Source organism: Schistocerca gregaria, chromosome 2, assembly GCF_023897955.1.
Source record: "Schistocerca gregaria isolate iqSchGreg1 chromosome 2, iqSchGreg1.2, whole genome shotgun sequence".
In the NCBI taxonomy this organism is placed as follows: Eukaryota; Metazoa; Arthropoda; class Insecta; order Orthoptera; family Acrididae; genus Schistocerca; species Schistocerca gregaria.
In genome coordinates, this window is record NC_064921.1 from 368,504,816 (window position 1) to 368,531,616 (window position 26,801).

Below are 26,801 nucleotides of genomic sequence, written 5' to 3' on the forward strand. Positions count from 1 at the left end.
CTGGTTTACTGACTCTGAATTACTTGTATACCTGCGTACTCCACATCTTTCTTTTTCGAAATACATCCCACAAAGGCATGGTTTGTTAACCGATCACTGGCTTTGAGCCACGTCTTATCCGTTTGTATGTAATCAGTGACAATGTTTAACTATTTCGTTTCTGTTTCCTTCCTGCATTCTTCTCAGGAAGTCACTGTTTGGAGTAACTTAAATGAATGGAGAACGTATTCTGCTTCCATTTTTTAATGAAAGTGATCTTTGGAATTAACAGAAATATCTCCCATTTGAGAAAAAAAATTCGCTAGGAATGAGATGGGTAAAGCGCATGGAGGGGGTCTTCGTAACACCTCCCCTCAAAGATGATATTACAATTAACATAGTATTTCAACTGTTTCTGGTTCACTTTTTCGTCTTTAGTACTCTCAATTTCTTATGTAGGCACACTGCATGTAAACAATCGGCAGCATATGTCTTATCCATCGCAAGGGGACTCAGGCAGTTTGGAATTGCAGTTCCATCCTTTGTGCTACGACTAGAAAGCTCAATTTCCTCTTCCTTGCAGGCCCTCCACAACTCGACGGATGTTCAGAAGCACAGTATGGACCATGTCAGACATTACCCTTCATGATCGTCATTTACGTCGTAGCCCCAAATCACTTTGTAGCACTTGTTAATGTGTGATGTGGCATGACGCCAAGACAATTCAATAAATGCCATATTTCCACCGCATGACTCAGAAGCTACATTTGCGGGTTGTAGTTGATATCATACGTCCCATTCGAAGTTACAATTTTACCCATTTACTCACTGCCACAAAGTCATCCATCTTTGAAAAGTTTCGCCTGTGACCTTTTAATTCGTGTTACCTGACTGAGCTCTACACAAAATCTGAAAATCACAATGAATTTTCACTCTGCAGTTGAGTGTGCGCCAATTTGCTACTTCTTGGCAGATTAAAACTGTATGTCGCACAGGGACGCGAAAGTGGGACCTTTGACTTTCGCAGGAAGTGCCCGATCGACCAAACATGACTCACAAGGACCCAGCTTCGAGTCCTCGTCCCGCACACAATTTTAATCTGGATGGAAGTTTCAGTATAAGAATATATTACTCATCTGGTGCTCACTCTATAACGTTCCTTTTGGCAGAATATTTGTCTTCTTGACACTGTTCTCTTGGGGTTTTGTTTTATATTTTTAGCAGTTATCCTCGTCATTTTACGTAAACCTTTGGAGACTCTCAATTTCTGCGTCTGATGCATAATAGGCTCAAAACTTAGATATGAACACCCAAGATCGGAACTTATAATAGGTCACAAAGTATTGGTGGGCCTGATTTCATCTCCCAAAATATTTAAAGTGACTACAGAAACTTGAATCACGTCCCATAACGAGTAGGAATACATTTAGCATTCCAAAGCATTTCTCCTGTCCTTTAAACCTGCATCATGAGAGCCCAGGTTTGACAGTGACGCGCCGGCCGTTTTGGCCGAGCAGTTCTAGGAGCTTCAGCTGGAACCACGCGACCGCTACTGTACCAAGTTCGAATCCCGCCTGAGTTAGGTTTAAGTACTTCTAAGTTATAGGAGACTGATGACTAAGATGTTAAGTCCCATAGTGCTCAGAGACATTTCAACCATCAGTGATGCCATCACTCTTCTCAGTGGCATCATCAATCTTATCAGATACTTCATCACCATGTTTATCATGACAACCCACACCCTTTCCAACACTCTTTTCCCTCCTCACTCTTTGTCATTTCTGACAAATCACAGCGAAGTGAGAAAAATGAAAGAGGCAATCAGAAATCCAAGATAATGGAAACTCTCCAAGCGAACACCCCTCTCTCCTTCTTGTTCGTAGTCAGTCATAGGAAGTATGCACTATTAAAATAAGATTAAGCTCAATAAGATTAAGCTCAATTTTACTTTATTCTTTGCCAAAATACTTCACTTCCTACAAAGTAATCATCTCCCGTTCCCCTCTCCCACCCCCTCCTCTCTCCCTCTCTCTCTCTCTCTCTTTCTCTCTCTCTCTCTCTCTCTCTCTCTCTCTCTCTCTCTCTCTCGCACACACACACACACACACACACACACACACACAACACACACACACACACACACACACACACACACACACACATCTAACGTGTATCAAAGTACACATTATAATGCACTAACTTACTCCTAAGGTCTATCAGTTTGCCCCAAAAATCTATCATATTACCCCCAAACTGTATCATATTACCCCTTCCCTTCAAGTGTATAAATGGACCTCTGTAGTGTCTCATAATTTAAATGAAAATACTTCTTCAATGAATCTCATCTCGCATGTGTCTGTGCACATTTTTCCGCCTCTGTTTCGTCATTAAATATCATCTCACAACCTTTTAGCAAAAATGTATAAACAGTTAAGCTCTCGAACTTTTCGTCAGTAACTCTCAGACATCCATACAGTACACATATTACAGAGCCTCTTTACTGCTCTTCACCTGCTGCTATTGCTACTTTAAGAACGAAGGCAGTGTTCCAGTGCAGAGAATTATCTCCACACATAATAGCTGTCCTGGTAAGAGCGTACCCCAGATGAGGTTCTGTTAAAAGAGAGTCAGTCATTAACGTCGCGTGTAGGGTGAAGGCAGCAAATTACAGTGGGAATAGGAAGGGAAAGTCAGATCCAAAAGATATACTACATGTGAAATTTATTAAGCAATATTGATGCATTGTTTATAATATTCACAATACATTTTTAAGTTTTTCACATGCTAGTACTATATTTACATTTTACAAGTATTTATTTTTCTTTTCAATAAATTTTCTGATTGAAACATAGTAGCCACCTCAAATCACAATCTAAAATATACATTATTTAAAATAATATCATGAAATTTATCCACCAGAGAAAGGCTATTGACCTCAAAATTACAATCTACAGTATATTTTTACAGTAAAATCAAGTTACAGTCGATCACCAAATTGTTCCATCAGAAAAAAGTGAGATTCATTTGAAGTTACAATATATAATTCGTATTTTTTCAGTAAAATCAGCTTATAATCTAATACTTAAAATTTTTCAATTAGAAAAGGTGGTATTCACCTTAAGATAAAATCTACAATATGCCGCTGTTGATATTTTTACAGACTTTCACATTGTTTACAATGGTCATTTGCTGTACGGTAGCGATATCATGCCATGGTATTGCCCTAATCAAGAAGAATCAGAAATTTATCCTCTTCTGCAGATACAGCAAGTTTATGTTCTCCACTTGTAGAAATAACATGTTACTTATATTTAATTATGTTCTTTACAGTCGACTTTTCAGCATCATTTAATAAACTTTCCCAATAAGCAACAACGGTAACTTCATTTGGTCTTAAGAATTTTCCCCATTTTGCGCTAAGCATCACGCATTGCATCTTAGATTCCAGAGTGTATGCCGGCCGAGATGGCCGAGGGGTTCTAGGCACTTCAGTCTGGAGCCGCGCGACCGCTACGGCCGCAGGTTCGAATACTGCTTCGGGCATGGATGTGTGTGATGTCCTTAGGTTAGTTAGGTTTAATTAGTTCTAGGGGACTGATGACCTCAGATGTTCAGTCCCATAGTGCTCAGAGCCATTTGAACCATTTTGAACCAGAGTGTATACGACTGCTCTCAGTCTTCTGAATTCGGCAACTGTATCTTCTGACAATCTGACTTTCGTTAGACATGCTTCGTTTTTGTTGGCACATGGAAAGTTTTGAAAGTTGTTGTCAATGGTAGCTGAAGTCTAAAACCATGTACACACAGATTTTAGTAATATCGTAAATATTTGACGTCCTTAAACAATATATCGGCAATCTGTCTCAGTATAACTCATTTTAACAAATTTTGGGTCAAACTGTTTTAACTTATGATTATTATGGAAATATACAAGCAGTGTTTTGGGAATGTGTAGAATATTCAGTCCTGCAGCTATAGGTTTGTCTAAAATTCTGCTACTTGCAACTGCAAATAAATTTTCATTAAATACGATGCTATGCTTGTAATTTGGACTTGCAATCAGTACCACAGCTTTTTATTTCCCATCCAGGCTCCCTTACCAGTTTCATATCACTTATTTTCCGTACACTTTGAATAGTTATGACAAAAACAGTGTTATTGATGAGCTTGAAGAAATTGTTACAGAAATCGTTCTTTGTAAGCGTTAATAATATATGGCGCCATACATCTCGACTGATGGCACTAATATGCTATTAATTTTGTGTAGAATATGCTTTTCCCTCAGACATTCCTTCAAATTTCCATAATTTTTATGATCGTAAAATGCATAATTGAGTTTCCTTGGAAGGATTATTTGTTGATGGAATGCTGTGTTACAATGTTCTCAGGACATCAGGCAAATCAGAGTGGACTTAATGTAAATTTTCATTGTGCTCAAAATCTATTTCTAACATGTAGCCTACATTTTAATCGCCTAATACGCTCTTTACATCAAAACCCACCAACAGGCTTCCATGCAGACTGTTAACTTCAATTTAATTAACATATGACTTAGCCTTAGCTCATGAAATTCATAAATCTGTTGCCTGCAAAATGGAAACAATGAACTGTACCACCTCAGACGCCGTGCTCAACTAACGGTAATCACTCAATATTTATAAAAAGTTACATTTTTTTCTGTAATAGTTTTCAGCAGCACGTCGGGTGCAAAGATAGACGATTTTACATTATGGGTGGGATCTAGGTCGTATGTTCTAATCAAAAGAGTGTAGCTGTTTTCGAATTCATCAGTCTGAAGAAAGACGTTAATTTTTAAACATAAATGGGAGTAATCTCCCAGGGTCCTGCAATCAAAAGTGATCCGTATTTTGCAAGCTCCTTGTTAATCCTGTTCTTGGATTGCTGTTTCATTGCTCCGCAAACTTATTTTGAACACCTGAATCAACTTTAACTGTTCCTGCGGCACTGGCTAAGCCCAAATTGAGATGCGTGTAACACATGTGACGTGACACAGCACTACACCGTGACGCGCACGTTCCGCACGTGTCGCGCGGGTCCAACGCATATTGAGACGCGTACATATACTTTGCACACGACTTTGAGGTTCGGCGATGACACTGTAATTCTGTCAGAGACAGCAAAGGACTTGGAAGAGCGGTTGAACGGAATGGACAGTGTCTTGAAAGGAGGGTATAAGATGAACACGAACAAAAGCAAAACGAGGATAATGGTATGTAGTCGAATTAAGTTGGGCGATGCTGAGGGAATTGGATTAGGAAATGAGACACTTAAAGCAGGAAAGGCGTTTTGCTGTTTGGGGAGCAAAATAACTGATGATGGTCGAAGTAGAGAGGATATAAAATGTAGACTGGCAATGACAAGGAAAGCGTTTCTGAAGAAGAAAAATTTGTTAACATCGAGTATTGACTTGTCAGGAAGTCGTTCCTGAAAGTATTTGTATGAAGTGTGGCCGTGTATGGAAGTGAAACATGGACGATAAATAGTTTGGACAAGAAGAGAATAGAAGCCTTCGAAATGTTGTGCTACAGAAGAATGCTCAAGATTAGATGGGTAGGTCACATAACTAATAAGGAGGTATTGAATAGAATTGGGGAGAAGAGGAGTTTGTGGCGCAACTTGACTAGAAGAAGAGACCGCTTGGTAGGACAGGATCTGAGGCATCAAGGGATCACAAATATAGCATTGGAGGGCAGGGTGGAGGGTAAAAATCGTAGAGGTAGACCAAGAGATGAGTACACTAAGCAGATTCAGAAGGATGTAGGCTGCAGTAGGTACTGGGAGATGAAGAAGCTAGCACATGATAGAGTGGTATGGAGAGCTGCATCAAACCAGTCTCAGCACTGAAGACCACAACAACAACAACAACGCCGGTTGGCAACGCTGTGCGCTGACAGAAACTAAGCGCGCGCACACGTAATCTTTCCCAAACGATTTTACAGGAACTATTCACTACAAAAATTTCATTTTTACCTATCTTGTAGTGTTACGTGTCACCTTTAAGGCGAAGTGTCCATTATCTCGCTAATTGTCGTACTTATTGTGGTGTACGGAATTTAGTATGACGTTACGCAAAATTCGAAAAGTTTGCAATGAAAAGTAGGGGTCGCTAGGACTTAACGTTTCGGTCCGTATTCCACTATATGTTGCTGGGTATGAAATTTAGCTAACATGTTGAATTTTTCTTTAGACTAGGGAGGAAGTCTCTATCTGCCTCCAATCACGAGAAAATGGATCCTATGTAGCGCGCTCACTCCGAAACTCGCGCCCGCGAGATGAAATACAACATCCTTCAAATCTCCTAAGCCGCTCGAGTAATCGAAACGAGATTTTGGCGGATGATAGCAAACGGAGAGGAGAGTATTTTGCCAGTTCACACGGAATTTTCTTATCTACAGTGATACATCAGTAGTTATACTTCTTTTTTTATTTTTATTTTTTTCACTTCAGTGAATAATTTTTTGAGCGTTATCGACAGCTAGTCAAACTAGAATTTCGTGATAGAAAAATAAACATGAAATTTGTTCTCTTATGTTGCTGCAAACTGACACTATGAGGTTTCTCGTAATCTATTGAGCTCTTTGATTGCCAGTTACTTGTTTAATGATGCAATTTCTTTCAGAAGCTAAGAGCGCTCTTCAGCAGGGTCTGTTGAGTTCGGAGCTTGAATCCTGTCCTATGGAAAAACTCTATATCGATTATGTGGGGCCCATATCTCGTACTAAGAGAGGTCATCGGTATTTATTGGTTATTATTGATGCGTTTTCGAAATTTACCTGGCTCCTTCCCAGTAGTAATGTGACTGCTACCACCACTGTTTCGCTTTTAACTAATGTTTTCAGTGATTTTGTACCCCCAAAACAAATCGTTACTGATAACAAGTCGGCCTTCCTTTCGGATCCCTTCAAGGCCTTTTATTTTCAAAACGGTGCCAAGCATGTGGCTGCTACACCATATTATCCACATGGTTCTTTCATGGAGAGGGTCAATCGCAATCTTAAATATGCATTGGTTATTTTCCATCAGAAGACGCCTACTAAGTAGGATTCTAGTCTTCATTGGCTTAACTTTGCTTTCAATACCGCCAATCATGAGGCTTCAAAAGCTACCCCGGCCTCCTTAATCCTGGCCTATCCCGTTAATTCCCCCCTTTTGAACTTATGGGGAATTAAAGACCTAATTCCGGCGGATATTACTCCTCACGTCGTCAAGGAGAACTGGAACCGTGGCAGACGTAATATTCTCAGGGCCCATTACAAGCAAGCTGAGCGTTACAATCATAATCGGCGAGCCCTTAGGGGCAGGCCAGGAGATCAGATCTAAGCCTGTAATTTTCCAGGGAGACTGGTGCGTGTCGGAAATCTTAGTAAACTCACTCCCCTTTTTTTGGGCTCTTGTACTACTGTGCGTATTTTAGGCCCGGTTAACCTTCTGGTTAAGGATAACCGCACCGGTAAACAGTACTGGGTCCACCTTAGCCAAGTTAAATTTGGATAGCCCAATTGTTGAGTTACCTCCGGGTTGATGTTTGAGGGGTTGGGGGGGGGGGGGGGGAGGTTGAGCCGTGTACTGTTTGCGTTCATACCGTTGGTTCTTTGGCATTTTTACATTGAGTGGCCTCTTGTTTCTTCCTAAGTTACTGGCATAACCAAGTTTCTAGCTTGCCTCCGTGAGTGGCAGCAGCAGCGCTTATCGATACTAGTAGTGTCGTACTGTCATGGTGTGACCGCTAGTATTTCGGCGTGGTGGTGTGTGTGCTAGTGAGTCGGTCGATTACACGTGGCTTGGTCGGAACCGCTGGCGGAGTGCACGCGCTGTCGTACCGTGAGGTGCTAGTTGCGAGAGCGGCAAGTTTGTTGCCCACCGAACCTGGACACTGAAGTTGATTGATCAGATAATCGGTTATGAAACCTCAACTATTGTGATATTTCTTCGTTCATTTGGTGGTTGTTGCCCCCTTGACCATTAGGGCTAGCAGCATCGTATGATGTGTTGGAGTCGGCGAAATCTTGCAGCCACCCTCCTATGTTGTGATTAATTATTAATTTGACTGTAATTTATGAGTGAAGTGCTCCAGCGGTATTTTCTGTCCTGTGGCCGTTATCGCTCCAGTTACCGGCCCTGGTCGTTAGCGTAGTTTGTAGGCAGTGTGCCTTTTCCTCGTCGTGTTGTTGCTGTAAAGCACGGCGTATAGTGCGACAGCCTTTTAAGTTGTTTGGTTCGTATTTGCTTGGAATGGTTATTTTTCCACTGGCTGCTTTTAGACGCCAATTTCTTGAGGCGTAGTGCTGTTCGTATTTTAGTCCTTGGTCGATATTCTCCATCGTTGTGCCGTTGGTCGGACGGAAGGGAATTGTCCATGGGCTGTCCGTGGTTTGGGTTGTCATCCGATTACCTAACTTCAACTTTTGGCTGACAGTCTCACCTCATTTTACGTTTGAACTACCTTCCCAGGCCGTCCCTTGGAACACTTCTGGGCACCACTTGTTCTGTGTGTTTTAAATTGTGATTTTCACTGTAGCTGAAGTATTGTGCTAGGCCTTTGGCCGTGTATTAACTCAGTTTTTTACAAAATATGTTACATAAAGGCCTTCAGCCTTGTTAAAGTAAAATATCGAGCATTGATTGTTTAAAAACAATTATTTCTTGGAAATTGTTCTGTCTGAAATTGTAATCCATGCCCTAAGCCGTTAAGTTGTTACATGTCTTATGTTTTTATTTTTTATTTTTACCTTCCATTTTTAATTGACTTTGATTTCTAAGCCAGGCCTTCAACCGCTCTTGTGTTTGCTGTTTGGTTTTGGGCCTTCAGCCCAAGAAGCATTTCAAGTTTTCTTTAACTAGGTCTTCAGCCGTATTGTTTAACTGTGATCTTTTAAGCCAACGTGTAAATAAGTGGTTCTTAGAAAAAGAAAGTTGTGTGTTTGATTGTGCAAATCACAGTAACTGTTTACGGACCCATCCACAACCTTAAACTTACCGTGTGTGCTCTCTGACTACCTACAATCAGGTGTCAGTCATGTCTAAACACTAGTCTAAAACTACCCTTCAAACATCTTCTTGTTTTACTGAAAAGGGCGCAGCAGATATAAATATCATACACCAAAATATCCATTCCCTCCTCTGAAATAAACATCTTCTTTCCATACAATAATAAATCCATGCTCTGCTCTTCAACGAAACCAACCCCAATTCACACGTGTATCTCGCTACATCCCACATCACATAGTAATCCCAATCATACTGGCCTTGGTCCAGTAGCCGTGAGTGATCTCCTAAATATCCCTTCTACTCCCCAACTGCTCCTAAATTATCCACCTGAGCACCTCATCCTCTCCACCTTCTCTCAAAACCCACATTATCTATTGCCACTGTCTATATCCGCCCTAATCGTCCCGTCCCATACGATTTCCTAACCCATGTAGACAAAACCTTTACTATACACATAATCACAGTCTTCATTCACTCAGACCCGCAGGAAAACGATATTGGCGTCAATTTATCAACATCTTCAATGACCACGATATCCATATCGCTGTCCACATCTGTACTCTCATCCTCCTGTACTCTCATCCATTATTGCCTTCCCTGATCGCTGGGGGCACGCCGTAGTAGAAGTCCTAGATCTACCTCGGAATGATCAGCTCTCTGTCCTGCAGATCTCATACTACGTACCAAATGCAACCTGCCTCACTCCTAATCATCCACACTAACACATCCAGTATTATTCCTATGCAGACTGGAGTGCATACCACGCCCAAAACTCATACTCTAACCGTAAGCATGGTTCCAGCCTTGAAAATACTGACGACATCCCAAGTGAGGCTGACTTCCTTCAAAACATTGTCTGGGATGCAATTTCGAATCATATCCCACTCTGAACTCTCTACTACGATCGTCCTCCTCTCCCTCCATATGATCCTTTGCTGCTCCAAGAATCCTGACGCGCATACAGAGAAATACGTTGTAATAGTGACAGGGACACGCTCACGTGCCACTGACAGCTGCAGTGACATGTCTGCAGTTACTTACAAGACAAATGACGTCGGGGCTGCCACATAACGTGCACTAATCTAATGAATCACTCATAAATTTTAGGAAGTATTGGGCAGCTTCCATAGACTCTCTGGAAACAGCCACACTCCCGTCATACATAACAGACCACTTCTTGACAACCTCGCCCCGGCTAACCACTTCATATTATACTTGGAAGATACAGTTTTGAGTTCTTGATGGCCCCCTGTGTGTATGAACGTACCAGCACAACTATCGCACCTCTCATGAACTAGACTAAACACGCTAAAAAGCGATACAATGCATTCGCTGATGATACAATTGCCTATCATCTCTTCAAGGAACGCGCCAGAATCTATCAGTAGAGCCTTGGTATAGTTCACAATACCATTGCCTACACAGAATACTACATAGAGCAGAGGAAAATGTTCAAAGTCCTCCTCTTCGTGAAACCTGATAAACCACCCATGCAGACTTCATTAGTGTCAGTTATCCATCTCATGTCTTTTTCGGCAAAATCTTTGAAACCATTACCACCCAATGAATCCATCAACACATTGAAACTCACCTATCCATTACCTAAAACCATTGTGGCTTTCATCCCAACTGTTCCATCGACGACCAATTACCTTACCAACCTAATCTCTGATCAACTGAATGAACGGAAGTCTGACATATTTGTCTCCCTTGATATCCAAAATGTCTTCGACTTTGTGTGACAAACTGGACTGCTCTTCATGCTACAAACCATGCACACACAGTTGTATTTGTTCGCCTAATAGCATTCTTCCTTCACCAGTGTCATGTATATATCACAATCAAGCATTCCTGAGTCCTACAACATTCACCCTGCTGCAGATCTGGCTAAGGCTCTGCACCTTAACCCCGCCCTTAAATCCTGTACAATGTAGGAATTCCCAAACTGCCTTCCCCAAAGTACCTCCAGCAATATGCTGACGCCATCGCCTACCTAGCCACTCACCACTCACTTCAACTTCGACTTGCCTCCTTTCAAAGCGACCTGAAACTCCTAGTGAAGCGATGTAATATGCGAAATCTTTAAGTAAATCCACAGAAGAGCCAAGCCGCCATCTTTGGTCGCATTACTCGGGGCTTCCATCCAACATATTTCCTTATCTCCATGTATAAAACCCATCTCTGTAACGGATTAAAATATTTAGGACTAACTCTCGATACTAAAATAACATGTAACGAACATCTCCGTATCATATAACACTAAAACCGAAACGACTGAAGCTACTAAAACTACTAGCATGCCACACTGCGGATATACATCGTTATAACATTATCCTCATCTATAAGACCTTCCTGTGACCCATCCTAACATACCTAACGTTGCCTGGATCTTTTCCTAGACTAAATTCTGTAAGTCCCCTGAAATTCTGGAAAAACAAGCTGTTCACCTCGTCTTCCACATTCACCTACGTTCACCAATTTGCATCTTGCTCTAACTCATTCACTTCCACACCTGCAGAGTTACTACCTCCATATTTCACCTTACATGCACCTTAGTTCCTTATCCATGCTCTCTCGACCGAATTTTAACTAACTCTATCTCCCCACCAATGAAATGCATACCAAGATATACCCCTCTCTCCAATCTTAATCGCAATGCTCCACTTCACACAAACGTTTCCTTTTTTCCCCCTTCCCTTTGCTAACATCGAGTCATTACCTGCTGCTGTACACAGCACCATAGTGGTACTTATGATGGTACCCTTATCACAACATTTATTTTCATATATCTCTTAGCAATCTCTGTACACCATGGCATCATTCATATTCACCAGCGAATATATTTTAACTGTAAGATTAAATCATCCAAGAAGTTTTAACAACCATAAGTACTTTTCACCAATGTGAATTTTACAAAAACCTCGTTTATTTTCATTTTCTTTTATATAAACATTGTAAACCTCGTCCACCAACGTGTTTTCTGAAACGTCATGTGTTTTTGACATCTTCTTATAAATTTTAACCATCTTTTACTTATACTTTATGTAACCTTCGGCTGACCATCCCCGCCCTTTTGTGGGGGACTGAAATAACGATAAAGAAAAAAAGGAAAAAAGCTAGAACCACCAAATTGGGGTTTTTACATGTGACAACGATGTTGGAGATAGCCGTAGATAGCTCAAGTTGTTTATTCGGAAGGACGTGGCGTGATATTCGAGAAAATCTTATTCAAGCAATTAATAAATTTAAACTTCATGATCAATGCCGCACTTTTGTTGCGCATGTCATATCAGCTGAACTATGGGTAGTAACATGATAAAATTTTGTAAAAGCAATAGAGGCATACGTCGTTACTGTCTGCAACATTTATTGCGAATAGAGTTACTAGCATATAAGTAATAAATGTAAACGTCCTGCATCTTGGGACAGTTTCCCGACATCATATCTCATGAAATATTATAGGTAGATGGTTGTTACCCCAAACGCGATTGCTGCTTGACAGTACTGGATGTTTGTACCAAGTTTGGTTGAAATCGGTCCACTGGTTTAGGAGCAGATGTACAACACACGCTCACACACACATTAGATACGAGGGGCGTTCAATAACTAATGCTTTACATTTTTTTAAAAATCCATTAATATGCATGGACAAACGCCCTTGTTGGACTTAAAAATTTGATGTTGGATCTATGAGTCGGTGAAGTTTCGAACCTTTCTGGCAGATGGCAAAGCTGTCGCACTGTTTCAAAATGGTGTCTACATCCGACTCACGTTACAAGCATGTGCTGTTATTGAATTCTTGAGTGCAAAAAAAGGAACTGTAGTGAACATCATAAACGATTGTCTGCAGTGTGTGCCGATGCTGTAATTGATAGGAGTGAGCCGTGTATTGCTCGCCGTCAAACTATTTGGTGTTTTACACCCTGTTTTAACGTATTTCCATCTCACCACGTTGATTTAAATTACTGCCGTTACTGAGTTGCTGTTTTGCCTGACGGTCACCGACGCTAGTAGCGCGTATCGATATATCGTGAACGAGGGCAGACCGATCCACTGGAGACTCATGAGTGCCTTTCTCTTAATTATCCTTTTGTCAGCGTTAATGTTGTTGTAATTGAACTATATTTTATATTTTTAATTTGGCAAGGTTAGTTGTGGGCCTTCAGTCCTGGAAACATGTTCTCAGAGTTTCCTTCAAGTTCCAGCATTATCGTCTTCTGCTCTTGAAACGTTATTGTAATTTCCTCTGAAAGATTTTACAATTTATTGGGACCCTTCCGCCGTTGGTATTCCAAAAAGGAAATTTTAAAACTTAATATATTGTTTTACTGATTGTTGCAATATACATTTCCTTAATTTGCCGAATTTAACTTTACGGCCTTCAGCCATCATCTTGCGTTTGTTCACCTCTTTCTGTGCTCCCTGTGGCCTTCTGGCTTCAGTAATCATCATAGTATGTTTGCAATTTTGAAGATTCAATCCGGTGGCCTTCAACCGCTCAGCATGCTGATCTCATGTATGTATACGATTTATCTTATTCGTAAATTTAACTGTGTCACGTTATTTCAAATTGAACTTATTCTAAAGCATCTGCTGGAAGGCCTTCATCCGCGAAGCAAATTTAATTCTTTCAAACGAGTATTTGTAAACTAAATGATAATAAATTACAATTGTGAAAAGAATCCGACCGCAACTCCATTGGCCCTTTCCACAATCCTAATTACCTGTTTGCCCTGCGTGATTTAGCTGGCGTTTCAAGGAATACACTTGGGCGATGGGTAAAGAATGTTACGGCCGCAGGAAATGCAGACAAGAGCTCCATAATCAGCGACGTTCGGGAAAACATTGCCAGACCTGGCACCCTCGGACTTCCATATTTTTGGGCCGCTTGAAGATTCTCTACAGGAGACACACTTTGAAGACGACGAGAGTGTCTGTCATACAGTAAAAATATAGCTACGTCTACAGGATAAGAGCTTTTACCTGCAGGGAATACATGCTCTTCCACGTCGTTGGTGTACTGCCATAGAACGTTATGGAGACAACGTAGAAAGATAGGAAATGGACAAGACAGATTTATGTATATTGTCATCAAAATTTGCCTCTTAACAACAATTATCTTCTGAGAAAAAAAGTCTAGTATTACTTATTGAACGATATACATATATAAAAAAAAATTCAATCGCCTCGGTTCCGAGAGTTCTGGAACCTGTACAGAAAATTGGAAGACCAACATAATCATCATTTCCGCCTTTGATATTGTTCATGAAAACCACCATACAACGAGACCTTCAGAGATGCTGAGCCAGATTGCTGTACACACCGGTACCTCTATTACTCAGTAGCACGACCTCTTGCATTGATGCATGCCTTTATTCGTCGTATCATACTATCCACAAGTCCCTGAAGGCACTGTTGGTCCAGATTGTCCCACTACTCATTGGCGATTCGGCGTGGATCCCTCAGAGTGGTCTTCCATAAACAGTCCTTTTCAATCCATCCCAGGCATGTTCGATAAGGTTCATGCCTGGAGAACATGTTGCCCACTCTAACTGAGCGATGTCGTTATCCTGAAGGAAGTCATTCGCAAGACGTACGCGATGGAGGTGCGACTTTTCGTCCGTGAAGACGAATGCCTCGCCAATATGCTACTGATATGGTTGCATTATCGGTCGGGGGATGGAATTCACGTATCGTACAGTCGCTATGGCGCCTTCCATGATCACCAGCGGCGTTCGTCGGCCCCACATAATGCTACCCCAAAACAGCGGCGAACCTCCACCTTGATGCACTGGCTGGACAGCCGGACCGGGTTCCTCCAAACACGTCTCCGACTATTGTCTGGTTGAAGGCATATGCGACACTCATGGTTGAAGAGAACGTGATGCCAGTCCTGAGCGGTCCATTCGGCATGTTGTTGGGCCCATCTGTACTGCCCTGCATGGTGTCGTGGTTGCAAATATGGACCTCGCCATGGGGCCAGGAGAGAAGTTGAGCATCACGCACAGTTTGAGTCGTAACACGACGTCCTGTGGTTGCACGAAAAGCATTATTCAGCATGGTGGCGTTAATGTCAGGGTTCTTCCGAGCTATAATCCTTAGGTTGCTGTCATCCACTGCAGTAGTAGCTCTTGGGTGGCCTGAGCGAGGCATTTCATCGACAGTTCCTGTCTCTCTGTATCTCCCCCATGTCCGAACAACATCGCTTTGATTCACTCCGAGACGCCTGGACACTTCCCTTGCTGAGACCCCTTCCTGGCACAAAGTAACAATGTGGACGCGATCGAACCGCGGGTGTGACTGTATAGGCATAGTTGAACTACAGACAAACCTACCTAGTGGAATGACTGGAATTGATCGGCTGTCGGACCCCATATTTTCATCTTTGGGCGGGTTTAGAGACACCCCGGAACAGTCAAAGGGATTGTGTCTGAGATACAATATCCACTGTCAATGTCTACCTTCAAGAGTTCTGGCAACCGGGGTGATTGAAACCTTCTTTGATATATATATATATATATATATATATATATATATATATATATATATATATATATATATTGTGTAAGTGAGTAAGTGAGAGAGAGAGAGAGAGAGAGAGAGAGAGAGAGAGAGAGAGAGAGAGAGAGAGAGAGAGAGAAAGAGAGAGGATTTATTATGGGCGAGATTATATGAGTTACGTGTATAGTACTCTTGACGTTTGAAGTTCAGAGATATCCACATATGTCATTTTACATACAATGGGCGGTTATTATAAGTGCAGCTATTGACAGAAGTCCAGGCGATGAAAAGAACAGAAAACTAATATGGCTAACCCCCGTTTTAGTGGGAACAGTTGGTTCAGGACACAACTAAAGAAGCCTCGGACAAGCGCCGTCATGGTCAGGGACGACGCTTGAACCCTATGCCCGCCCACAATGGTAACGACACTGCCAGCCAACTGGAAAATGATTTAAATCCAAATAGAGGTGTTTTGCAGGATATGCTTCCTGCAACCACCCTAGAAGGAAAACAAAGACAGAGGATGAGATGGTCAGATAAAGTTAATCGACACCTGATGTTCTGTTATTACCAAGCAACAAACCTAGGAACCAACACAACTGGATACAGATCGTAAGTATACACAACATTTATTACCAGATACCCAGAATTAAAATTTTTTACAGAACAACGACTAGCTGATCAGATCCGTGCAATAATAAAAAATAACAGGATACCCCAGTCAGAATTAGAAAACATCAAACAACAAGTACAACAAATGCTGGAACAAAATGATGTGCAATCAGAAGAAGAAGAAAATACAGTAATGGACTCACACATCCCAGAGCCAAAAAGCAGAGATCAACAAGCATCAATTAAACAATCAGAGGAAAACGAAATCTTAAGACTGCCACCAGAACAAGTACAAATAGAACACAAAGTGACACAGATGTTAGATATAGAAGAAAAACTTCAGCTGACATATATAAAACACAAAGACACAAATACAGACATTAGACCATTCTTGCATAGACCACCAAATAACCCACAAGTCGAAACAACAATAAAAACTATCAACAAAATCATACACAACAAAATATATGAAAACACAACTATGGAAGAGTTACAACTACTGGTTTATATGGGAGCACTCACTACACTAAATATACACACTAGGCAGAGATCAGAACCAACCAACACACACAAGAAACCCACAAAACCAGCTAGGCAACGCAGGCTACAGATCAGAATAGAAAAGCTGAGAAAAGATATTGGACAGCTAACACAATTTATAAGACATCAAATGTCAGAAAAAAAACGAAAATCTCACAACAAGAAGCGATAGAGCAATTAGATGAAAGGAAGCAGAATTTACAAGCATTGGCCAAACGACTTAGAAGATACAAAAAAAGTGAAAATAGAAGGAAACAAAACCAAACATTCAACACAAACCGAAAGAAATTTTACCAGACAATAGATAACACACACATTAAAATAGACAATCCACCAAATATAACAGACATGGAACACTTCTGAAGCAACATATGGTCAAACCCGATACAACATAACAGGCGTGCACGATGGATAGAAGCAGAAACAGACACATACAAGATGATACCACAAATGCCTGAAGAGATAATTTTGCAACATGAAGTCACCAAAGCAATTAATTCTACTCACAACTGGAAAGCCCCTGGAAAAGATAAAATAGCAAATTTATGGCTAAAGAAGTTCACCTCAACACATTCACATCTAACTAAATTATTTAACAGTTACATTGCAGACCCATACACATTCCCTGATACACTTACACATGGAATAACTTATATGAAACCTAAAGATCAAGCAGACACAGCAAACCCAGCTAAATACCGCCCCATAACATGCCTACCAACAATATACCAAATCCAGAATGAGATTTTCACTCTGCAGCGGAGTGTGCGCTGATATGAAACTTCCTGGCAGATTAAAACTGTGTGTCCGACCGAGACTCGAACTCGGGACCTTTGCCTTTCGCGGGCAAGTGCTCTACCAGAGCAGAAGTAAAGCTGTGAGTACCGGGCGTGAGTCGTGCTTCTGTAGCTCAGATGGTAGAGTTCTTGCCCGCGAAAGGCAAAGGTCCCGAGTTCGAGTCTCGGTCGGGCACACAGTTTTAATCTGCCAGGAAGTTTCAATAAACAAAATATTAACTTCAGTCATTACACAGAAATTAATTACACATACAACACAGAACAAGATTATAAATGAAGAACAAAAAGGCTGTTGCAAAGGAGCACGAGGATGTAAAGAGCAACTGATAATAGATGCAGAGGTAACATATCAAGCTAAAACTAAACAAAGGTCGCTACACTACGCATCCATTGATTACCGAAAAGCTTTTGATTACTGTACCCCACTCATGGTTACTACAAATATTGGAAATATACAAAGTAGATCCTAAATTGATACAGTTCCTAAACATAGTAATGAAAAATTGGAAAACCACACTTAAAATCCAAACAAATTCAAATAATATCACATCACAGCCAATACAGATCAAGTGAGGAATATACCAAGGAGACTCATTGAATCCTTTCTGGTTCTGTCTAGCTCTGGAGCCACTATCCAGCATGCTAAATAATACAAATTATGGATACAATATTGCTGGAACATACCCACACAAAATCACACATTTGCTATACATGGATGATCTAAAACTACTGGCAGAAACTAATCAACAACTCAACCAATTACTAAATATAACACAAGTATTCAGCAATGATATAAATATGGCTTTTGGAACAGACAAATATAATAGCATAGTCAAGGAAAAACACACTAAACAAGAAGATTACATATTGTATAACCACAGCGACTGTATAGAAGCAATGGAAAAAACAGATGCCTATAAATGTCTAGGATACAGACAAAAAATAGGAATAGATAATACAAATATAAAAGAAGAACTAAAAGAAAAATACAGATAAAGACTAACAAAAATACTGAAAACAGAATTGACAGCAAGAAACAAAACAAAAGCTATAAATACTTATGCTATACCAATATTGACCTACTCATTTGGAGTAGTGAAACGGAGTAACACAGACCTAGAAGCACTCGATACACTTACACGATCACAATACCATAAATATAGAATACAGCACATACATTCAGCAACAGAAAGATTCACATTAAGCAGAACAGGAGGAGGAAGGGGATTTATCGACATTATGGACAGGTAGACAATTTAAGAAAATTCTTTCTGGAACGAGCAGAAATTAGCAAAATACACAAAGCAATCACTCATATAAATACATCGGCTACACCACTGCAATTTCATAACCACTTCTACAACTCTTTAGATCACATAACATCAACAGATACGAAGAAAGTAAATTGGAAAAAGGAAACACTACATGGCAAGCACCCGTATCATCTAACAAAGCCACACATCGATCAAGACGCATCCAACACATTGCTAAGAAAAGGCAATATATACAGTGAGACGAAAGGATTCGTGATTGCAATACAGGATCAAACAATAAACACCAGATATTAGAGCAAGCATATTATTGAAGATCCCAATACCACAACAGATAAATGCAGACTTTGCAAACAAGAAATAGAAACAGTAAATCACATCAAAGGCGGATGTACAATACTAGCAAATACAGAATACCCCAGAAGACATGACAATGTAGTAAAAATAATACATCAACAGCTTGCCTTACAACATAAACTTATAAAACAACACGTTCCCACATACAAGTATGCACCACAAGATGTAGTGGAGAATGATGAATACAAATTATACTGGAACAGAAAAATTATAACAGATAAAACAACACCACATAAAAAACCTGACATCATACTCACCAATAAAAAGAAGAAATTAACACAACTAATCGAAATATCCATACCCAATACAACAAATACACTCCTGGAAATGGAAAAAAGAACACATTGACACCGGTGTGTCAGACCCACCATACTTGCTCCGGACACTGCGAGAGGGCTGTACAAGCAATGATCACACACACGGCACAGCGGACACACCAGGAAACGCGGTGTTGGCCGTCGAATGGCGCTAGCTGCGCAGCACTTGTGCACCGCCGCCGTCAGTGTCAGCCAGTTTGCCGTGGCATACGGAGCTCCATCGCAGTCTTTAACGCTGGTAGCATGCCGCGACAGCGTGGACGTGAACCGTATGTGCAGTTGACAGACTTTGAGCGAGGGCGTATAGTGGGCATGCGGGAGGCCGGGTGGACGTACCACCGAATTGCTCAACACGTGGGGCGTGAGGTCTCCACAGTACATCGATGTTGTCGCCAGTGGTCGCCGGAAGGTGCACGTGCCCGTTGACCTGGGACCGGACCGCAGCGACGCTCGGATGCACGCCAAGACCGTATGATCCTATGCAGTGCCGTAGGGGACCGCACCGTCACTTCCCAGCAAATTAGGGACACTGTGCTCCAGGGGTATCGGCGAAGACCATTCGCAACCGTCTCCATGAAGCTGGGCTACGGTCCCGCACACCGTTAGGCCGTCTTCCGCTCACGCCCCAACATCGTGCAGCCCGCCTCCAGTGGTGTCGCGACAGGCGTGAATGGAGGGACGAATGGAGACGTGTCGTCTTCAGCGATGAGAGTCGCTTCTGCCTTTGCGCCAATGATGGTCGTATGCGTGTTTGGCGCCGTGCAGGTGAGCGCCACAATCAGGACTGCATACGACCGAGGCACACAGGGCCAACACCCGGCATCATGGTGTGGGGAGCGATCTCCTCCACTGGCCGTACACCTCTGGTGATCGTCGAGGGGACACTGAATAGTGCATGGTACATCCAAACCGTCATCGAACCCATCGTTCTACCAGTCCTAGACCGGCAAGGGAACTTGCTGTTCCAACAGGACAATGCACGTCCGCATGTATCCCGTGCCACCCAACGTGCTCTAGAAGGTGTAAGTCAACTACCCTGTCCAGCAAGATCTCCGGATCTGTCCCCCATTGAGCATGTTTGGGACTGGATGAAGCGTCGTCTCACGCAGTCTGCACGTCTAGCACGAACGCTGGTCCAACTGAGGCGTCAGGTGGAAATTGCATGGCAAGCCGTTCCACAGGACTACATCCAGCATCTCTACGATCGTCTCCATGGGAGAATGGCAGCCTGCATTGCTGCGAAAGGTGGATATACACTGTACTAGTGCCGACATTGTGCATGCTCTGTTGCCTGTGTCTATGTGCCTGTGGTTCTGTCAGTGTGATCATGTAATGTATCTGACCCCAGGAATGTGTCAATGAAGTTTCCCCTTCCTGGGACAATGAATTCACGGTGTTCTTATTTCAATTTCCAGGAGTGTATACAAAAGAAAACAGGAGAAAAAATTGAAAAATATATCCAACTGGCTGAGGAAGTCAAGGATATATGGCATCAGGATAAAGTTGACATTATACCAATTATACTATCAACTACATGAGTCATGTCACACAATATCCACCAGTACATCAATGCAATACAGCTACATCCAAACTTATATATAGAACTACAGAAATCCGTAATTATTGATACATGCTCAATTACCCGAAAGTTCCTACATTCAATATAACATATACCGTACAGTTAAGAGGAAGTCACGCTTGATCGAGGTCCACGTCACTTTCTACTTTTGACCAGACATAACGTCTGAGATAAGGAAGAAATAATAATAATAACAGTTGAGATATATAAATATGTTTTTAGAAGCAATGAATATTTGGCACCATTTATACACTCTGACTGGTGGAAGAGAGGAGGGAGGATGTATAAAGTAGAAATTTGATAGTTTCGCAATTTTAGATTTGTAATTGGCTGTTTCATTTTTAATACTTCGCGGTTGTTGGTTCGAAAGAGGAGGAGTGGATGGGGCATAAGGTAAAACTGAGCTAGTTCCTGGATTTTTCAGTAGTTGTTTCATTTTAATAATGAACTATGATTGCCTGGAGAAAAAGAGGTGGGGTGGGAGAAGGGGACAGGGTATCTAGTTTCCCACTAACACAATCTTGCTATTTCTGCCATTGGCTTTTTCATTTTTAACAGTTTACTGTGATTTTTCCGAGGTAACAAGGCTAGGGGACGGGGAAGGAAGTGGGTAGGGGAGTGGCTTGTCACTAATAAAGATGACGATGTTGCTGATAAGACAGATGACGTCCCTGATAAGAATCATGTAACTTATATGACTGTGCCCTAATGATGCAGAGGTAGACGACGCAAACAATGCTCTGGAATGAGCACTTCCTGAGCAAGTGGCCAGCCCAGCAGGGCGAAGAAACAGACTGACAAACCCTTTCTGTTAACGACTTCTCTAATGTTTAATTCCATAGACTGAAAGTCTCTTACCTATTGAGACTTCGTTCTGTTAGAATAAACAGTATTACAGCGAACAATATTAGGACGCATTAATTTCTAACTACTAATGTATGGCTCCCACCGTTGCTGTCTGCTTAAACTTAATCATTCTGTGTGTATGAATGATGCAGGTTGCACTGTGTACTGACGTTTCACCCTGTGTCGGTAGTTTGCAACAGCGAAAATGCAGATAAAATACCTTCTGAAACATCCAAAATTTTCATCGTTTAATATTCGTTGATAACTTTCACTGTGCTTCTGACTCTGAAGTTGTAAGCTGTTTTACAGAAACTATATATAATACGTAATAGAAGTAAAAGTGTATTTAATTTTGACTGTGCATAATTGATTGTAATTACAATGAAAATATTGTAAATTACTGGGCAATAGCCAAGGGAACTTATTGAAATGTATCGACAGCAACGACTCGATAATAGTAAATGAGTCGTTGTTTTTCCTTGCCTTGTGGAGAGTCCATGCGTGCTGCGAACGGAGAGGAGGCAGAGCAGCTTGAGTTGTGAAAGACCGCGGAAGTTTTCATTAGGTGCTCCCGCCGACGCGGTGTGCAGCTATGCTCGCACCAGTGTAGACGCGCCTGATTCTTTAACCTGAGAGTATTGAGAGCACAGTAGGAGTGTACAGGCGGAGGAAGTTGCAGTTCCAACTACTGCCTGTCCCATAATCTTCCGTGGCTCTAGAAACGACTCGGGGTTCTTCTCACCGAGCAGCAGCAGCAACAACAACAACGGCAGCTCAGGATGGAGGAGAGGGGGGGGGGGGGTGGGCTCGGCTACATTCTTCGTTGTCTGCACAGCTAAAACACCGAAAGACTGTTAACTGACGAACATATTAATGTAGAGGCTTTGCCCAGCAACAATTCTTTCACAAAGTATGAATAACTTGAATAATAACTTGCAATAGTTAAAACTTGAAGGGCACCTGTGTTGTTATTGTCCTCGGGCTTTATTACCAGGCAAGGTCCCTTTCCATGCAAATCACCGAGTGTCGTAATAATATGAAAACTGATTAAATATTTACTGCCAGTTTTGTGTGTTAGGTACTGACCAATTTCAGTCCAAATTTTCTGCGTCAGTAACTGTTTATTCTTGTATTGCATGACAGAGATTACTGAAAGTAAATTAATATTTCACAGACAAAACGAATAACTGAATCTATAGCACAAATTAAGAATGGTCAAATTCATTTATTCTGTACTTAATTTTTTTTATTTTTGTGGTAAGACCTTATGGGACCAACTTGCATAGGTCATCGGTCCCTAAGCTTACACAATACTTAACCTAAATGAAAATAGAATATCCTTTCTTTCAGGAGTGCTAGTTCTGCAGGTTCGCAGAAGAGCTTCTGTAAAGTTTGGAAGGTAGGAGACGGATACTGGCAGAACTAAAGCTGTGAGTACCGGACGTGAGTCGTGCTTCGGAAGCTCAGTTGGTAGAGCACTTGCCCGCGAAAGGCAAAGGTCCCGAGTTCGAGTCTCGGTCGGGCACACAGTTTTAATCTGCCAGGAAGTTTCATATCAGCGCACACTCCGCTGCAGAGTGAAAATCTCATTCTGGAAACATCCCCCAGCCTGTGGCTAAGCCATGTCTCCGCAATATCCTTTCTTTCAGGAGTGCTAGTTCTGCAGGTTCGCAGAAGAGCTTCTGTAAAGTTTGGAAGGTAGGAGACGGATACTGGCAGAACTAAAGCTGTGAGTACCGGACGTGAGTCGTGCTTCGGTAGCTCAGTTGGTAGAGCACTTGCCCGCGAAAGGCAAAGGTCCCGAGTTCGAGTCTCGGTCGGGCACACAGTTTTAATCTGCCAGGAAGTTTCATATCAGCGCACACTCCGCTGCAGAGTGAAAATCTCATTCTGGAAACATCCCCCAGCCTGTGGCTAAGCCATGTCTCCGCAATATCCTTTCTTTCAGGAGTGCTAGTTCTGCAGGTTCGCAGAAGAGCTTCTGTAAAGTTTGGAAGGTAGGAGACGGATACTGGCAGAACTAAAGCTGTGAGTACCGGATGTGAGTCGTGCTTCGGTAGCTCAGTTGGTAGAGCACTTGCCCGCGAAAGGCAAAGGTCCCGAGTTCGAGTCTCGGTCGGGCACACAGTTTTAATCTACAAGGAAGTTTTAAATGAAAATAACTTACGCTATGGACAACACACACACCCATGTCCGAGGGAGGACTTGAACCTTCGACGTGGGGAACCGCATGGACCGTGACAAGACGGCTAAGGCCGCGCGGTTACCCCGCTCGGCTATTCGTATTTAGCTTAGTGAATGACGTCTGCTGGCTTTGTATGTATTTTATTCCTGCTAATTTAAAAGTAAAATCAATTGCTCATTTTCTTAAAGCAAATTCAGTTTTGTCTTTCAATAATGAAAATTAAATTGTTTGCTTTTTTCTAAATTTTGTATTACGTTATAATGAGGTTACTTAAAGTCAGTTCTTGTACATAACAGAGTTTAAGGTAAGCCAGTCATTAACTTAAAAAGTAACTCCATTTAATTTTACTTTCAAAATTTATTATTTCAGAATAAGTAACTGCAAACCCAGTGCTTTCTGATTCATTTATTTTCTTGTGAACTGTTGTGCTGTGGAAAAGCATGACAAACTGTTGCCACGTGATTATTTTCTTATAATTCTTTGCCAGTATCTTTCTCAAGATTCTGAAGATTCGTTGGCCTAGCGGCTGGCGACCGTTTAATTGTCCTTTTCTTAGTTAATCAGTGTTTTTGTGTTATCAGTGATTCTTGTAGTAAACATTACGTGGTACCCTTTTTCCCCCTGTGCAGTTCGTGGGAAATTGCACTATATTGCACCCTTTTCAAGATTATCATCTAAATTTGGCTTAAATTTGGTGTAGACTCTTCCTTCAGGAGAGCCACTTTCCTCCAACTAATGGGCGGTATTTTCCTTCGGTAACGATAGCCTCACTAACTATAAAATTTCATTAGGCATTTGCGATCACGATCAATTATATCGCAGTTCGGTAGGCAGATCAGGACGGGGCAGGTTACAAGTTGTGTTATTAATTGTAACGAATTGATCAGAGATCGCACTGTCCATTTTAATGACAAGTTTCTATTGCTGTATTGAAGCACCTGACTGTTGCGGGAACGTTAAGAGAGCTGTGGTGTGTACGATGTGTCTGGTCAGCCATGTGCGCCAATCAGCTTGGCTCGGCCCCTAAGTTAGAGGCGGAGTTCACCCAGCGTAGCTGCAAGAGCTGAAAAGTTGTTGCATTATTCATAGTCACTCTGGAGATGAGCTTCGGCACTTCCTGAAGGAAAGTAGTTTCCCGAGAGACGCCGTCTGGAATAAACATAGTGACGTGACCGTGAAGTTGCGAAGGCTCTGTTGCAGACAAAAAAATTGGCCTGCCGTACGGTACCTTCAGGCGCCTGACAAGTTCACACCGACACTTTCAGGTACAAAAATGAGGAAAGAGTAAGAAATAAATCTTGTGAGTTACTCTATTGATTTAATACTACCGTATAATTATTTCATCTGAGCATAGGTATGTACAACAGATATCCTCAACAATATGTTTAACAAATTCTGGAATTTACCTCTCTACTGTCAATTTATACATCGATGAATACCTTAGCAAGCATCCACAGTCATCTTTCGACGTCCTTTATTGTTTAATCTAGTTTTTGAGATCATGGTGTAGTACCACATACGAAATGTTCTATGTACTTGATGACATAAGGCGATAACTTGGGAGAGTTCACACGCACACACACACATATATGAGACAGAAAGAGAATGTGTGTGTGTGTGTGTGTGTGTGAGTGTGTGTGTGTGTGTGTAAGAGAGAGAAAAAGAACTTTTGTTGCGCTGTAGCAGTAAATTCCTTTTCCGAGTGGAACTGTGTTCGCTTTCTTTCTTTAGTATACCTTTCCTTAGTCACTGCGTCCTTTGCAGATCGTAAACAGCTTTGTCTCATTTTTATGTATCTCTTACAATTTTTGGTTTTTAGCTGCTCTTAGTTCAGATTGTAAGCTATCGATTTTCAGACTACATGACATTCGATAGAAACATCTAGTTTTCTACAGTTATCTCACTGCTTATGGTAGGAAGAGTTATCGAAAGATTGATTCTACGACAGGAAACAGTGAGGATTTAATAGAAACTTGCCGCTGAAAAAGACTCCACGGATACGCAGTTATCAGATTTTTTTGTTTTTACATGCTAACGAAATTGTGTGCTCAGCCTGTGTTGCACACCAATACAATTATTTCCCTTGTATTTACTGCCTTATTCTGCAATTTTCTTTCAGGTCGTTTCGTGTTCAACTAAAACATTTGGCTCATATTAATATTGTTGGTTCCTTGTCTATTTTCAGTCAGCTCTCCACAAATTTTCGAACATTTCATGACGAATGGTAATTAAATTAAGTGATTTACAAGGGAAAGCTTTCCCATCATTAATTTTACAAACCAAATGTTGATTGCAGTTCAGAATCCACGCACTGATGTTCACGTCCATCACGCAAATTACTGATCCTTGTTAGATGATTCGTAAATTTGGGTATCGTGGTTATTACTTTCCTAATTTGTTTGAAAATTATCATATTGTAAGGTATGACAATGAAAACAAAGAAAAAGTAGTATCGTTACGTATAGCTTGGATTTAAATCGTCTTCATCGTGTTTGATCCTTCTGAAGAAGGGCACTAATGTATATTTTACAGACTCGATGAACTATTTGGGACTTACAATAAATCTTAACCTGCCCAATGTACCACATGTAAGAGACTCATGAATAAAAGCTGTAACTCGACTAACATGTTAATGTATCTCAGCCAAGGAGATTGGTGAGCGTACAGAGTCTGTTCGCAGCGTATGCACACAGTGATCTCATCTCAGTTTCCAGTGCGTGCAGAATAGTTCGACAGTGTCTACGTACCGCCGGCCGCTGTGGCCGAGCGGTTCTAGGCGCTACAGTCCGGAACCGCGCTGCTGCTACA